The sequence below is a fragment of the Gordionus sp. m RMFG-2023 genome, chromosome 3, assembly GCF_954871325.1.
Source record: "Gordionus sp. m RMFG-2023 chromosome 3, tfGorSpeb1-WG-v2, whole genome shotgun sequence".
NCBI lineage: Eukaryota > Metazoa > Nematomorpha > Gordioida > Chordodea > Parachordodidae > Gordionus > Gordionus sp. m RMFG-2023.
Genome location: NC_088777.1, coordinates 1702424 through 1705945, shown reverse-complemented (window position 1 = coordinate 1705945; position 3522 = coordinate 1702424). Strand labels below are relative to the sequence as shown.

The following is a 3522-nucleotide window of genomic DNA, read 5'->3' as shown; positions in this document are numbered from 1 at the left end:
ATGTAATTAAAAATACTAGGACATTATTCTTTTTCTGTAAAAAAATCTAAGTATTCATTTTGAAAAAAGGTTTGGCATGTCTAGCCAGTCCTATGTATTATATAACTAAAAATTTGATTTATAGTTTAGTTTTAATTAAACAAATTCATGTATTTTTTTTTAAAAAACAAATCCGGGCTGGGCCATGCAAATTGTACCTCTGTAGATCTTTGATCAATATATAATATTTCTTTGCTTTACTAGCATTATTGCTAAATGATGATTTAGTCTTGCTTTTTATTTTCAAGGATTTATATATATGAATTGTTAAATTTTATAAAAATTGAATGCGTAAATTCTTCCATAAACAAAAAAAAACAGGCATGGAATTCGAATTTTGTTTGTTAAAATATTAATTTTTTTATTAATCAATAGAAGAAAAAAAAATATAGAGAAATTCAGGAAGATATAGATAATAGAGATAATAACGATAAAAGGAAGGAACACTTATCTCCGTTCTCCCCTATATAATATTTCATAATGAGTATACTTTAAAAAATTTTCTAAAATTACATGGGATAGGAGAGGAGATAATGTTTATCTTCATGGCTCAAAGGCCCTGAATCAAACCTTTTAAAGATCTCCTTCCCTACTAGAAAATAGTGGTCACTAGTATAAAATTTGTATATTATAAACATTATATTTTCTCGGTAAAAAAAAAAGATTTTATCATTATATTTGTGTATAGGTTTTATTTGTGCAAATATTGAGATATAAATTAAAGAACTCTCAACTTTGACATTTCCGAAAATTTATTTTGTAAATGAACTATATGGAGAGTAAATTGTTCTAATTGGTACAAATAAGCATGTCCTAGAAAATATATTTTAATGATAATATTAAAGAACTTTGACCTATCTTATCAAATTATTGTTTATAAAATCTAAATGATATAATGCTATAATTTGCAACCATTAATATAATTTAATTATTACATTGTTTTTCAAAATATCATAATAATATGTTTAAAAGATTTATTTGTGTAAATATTATGATAAAATTAAAGAACTTTAACTTTGACCTTTCGCAAATTTATTTATTAAATGAACTATATGGGGGGTAAAATTATATAATTATCGCCTTTCATATATAAATCCGAATAAAATAATTTTTAACTAATAGAAAATATTTTTTTTGAAAATTATTTTATAAAATTTCAATTTAAAAAAAAATAAATTATCTTTTATAATTTTCTAAAAATTACAACAAAAAAATGAATAAAATATTCCATATTCTATCAGCTCTTGTTTTGATTTCAGGATATAGGCAAAGTATATAAATTTTTATTTTACAATATTTTATCATAATATATACATTTTTTTTCCTTCATTTTATTAGTTGCAGAGGGAAATCCAAGTAAATAATTACGTTATTTTTTTTTAATTTATCCATATTTGGACTAAAGATCTTATAAGCTTAACCATCAAACCCAGCCCAAAATTAAGCATTTACTTATAACTTACAAAATTAAAAATGTGAAATCTTAAAAAAAACTAAGAAGTCCTTTCCGAATTTCTGATCTCCGATTCAAGGCATAATCTATACCTAAAGGTTGGACCAATACCAATATATTATTGGTTTACAATACCACCAATATTAACCAATATATTTAAATATTGGTATTGGTTTACAACCTATACCATCGATATAATTTTTAAATACAATATTAATCAATACCAATACCAATACCAATACCAATATTAAAAATAGATAAATACATATAATTATTTGGTTTTATCGTGGATGATTATAACGTGGCATATATTTTTTTTTACGTTCTTTAAATTGCCTAAATTTATTACACCCGATAAAGTGCAAATACTAACTTTTCTGTAATGTGATATCACTATCGGTTTTATAAAAGTTGGATTCTCATGCAGGATCCTTCTTAAAGACATAAAATTATTTTCCCTAATATTAAATTTATATCAATCGTTTGCATTGTATTTTATATAAATAAGACAGTTACATTATATTTTTGTGTTACTCATTTTGCTATAATTTATTTGTGCTAAATAAAAAGTTTCAAAAACAATACGTTTATTATTTGATTGGTTTAGTTTAGTTTTAGGTTTGTATTTTTTAAAAAAAATAAATTTATGAATAAAATCAAAATTTTTTAATATTCCCATCACCTAATAAATTCCTAGTTAAAAAAAAATAATTTGGATTCAGTAAAATTTTAAGAGTTGGTTCTTAGCCTTGTTTTTATGGTAAACGCTTCACTATTTTTTTTTCTCCAATGTTTATTTAAAACTAGAAATTACGAGTTTTTTTTAAATAACTATTTCTATGCTTTTAATTAATTTGAATTTAAACCAATATCAATATAAACCAATACCAATAGCAATACCACAAGAATTCGAAAATATTGTTCAAACCAATACCAATATTTTAGACCCAATACCAATACAAATTTTAGTTTATCTTGGATTTTTAATATTGGTTCCCAGCCCTCGCTATACATAATAATCAGAATTAATTATTTAAATTTAATACATACTATAATATATTTATTTAAATTTTTGATTTTTTTTGATAATACTAATAGTCAATAATCCTACTCTGAATGATGGTATCACCATTTTAATGATAATATTTATAATTAAAACATATTTAAATTTATTTAATTATTTTCTGTTATTTTATATTTATCCAATATTATATTAAATATAAAATTTATTATTTTGATTCCCCTATTCAAAATATCATGAACAGGAATTTTTTTTTACAAACTTGTCTCAAACCCAGAGAATTAGTCTAGATATATGGAGGGAGTGGGCATGAACTACTCTATGTAATTTAGTCATTAAAACGTGATTTAATTGGAGTAAGTATATATTGTTAAGATGTCCACAATCATATATAACCTTGGGAATCCTCCGCCTGTTGAAAATATACCTGGTGTTACTACCTAAAATATGACTCTGTCATAAGATCATTTTAGAGATTCGCAACTCTCTCTTTCCCACCAGAAGTAATCCTCTCCCTCCCCCCCCCCCTTTATTTTTAGAATATTAATATATTTCTGTCATCCTTTTTTTAGTCATTTTGTTTTCAAAATCTTTTCTTTTCAACTTATAATTTTTTCTCTTTATAATAATAATGTAATTTTTTTAAATGCATGTTTTAAATCTTTAAAGCATAATTAATATTATTCAAAAATCTAATTTTCATTAATATTTTTAAAACAATTTTTGCTAATAATACATTTATTTAAAATTTTCTTTTTTATCATAATCATTTTAAATAGTTAAGTATGCGGTTTGTAGATATAAAACGAGGAGTAAGCCCACATTTAATTTACACTGCTTGATAAAATATTTTTTTACATCTGTCTACTATAGCTCCTGGGATACACTGTATTGTAAAAAGTTTGTTATCTAATATAAATTTGAAAATCTAAGTTATAATATTTATTTGTAGATGGTTCTGGAGACATTACCGGTTAAAATACTTATATGCCTATAGAAAAAATGTTTA

General features: G+C 23.0%; 1 long non-coding RNA gene across 1 annotated transcript; it reads left to right on the top strand.

The window, feature by feature from the left end:
- The first annotated feature begins 1212 nt into the window (after positions 1–1212).
- On the top strand, positions 1213–3303 carry LOC135925942 (uncharacterized). The gene is made up of 4 exons (XR_010571761.1): positions 1213–1310; positions 1378–1395; positions 2591–2614; positions 3293–3303. It is a non-coding gene; the product is annotated as an uncharacterized LOC135925942 (long non-coding RNA).
- The last annotated feature ends 219 nt before the right edge of the window (positions 3304–3522 follow it).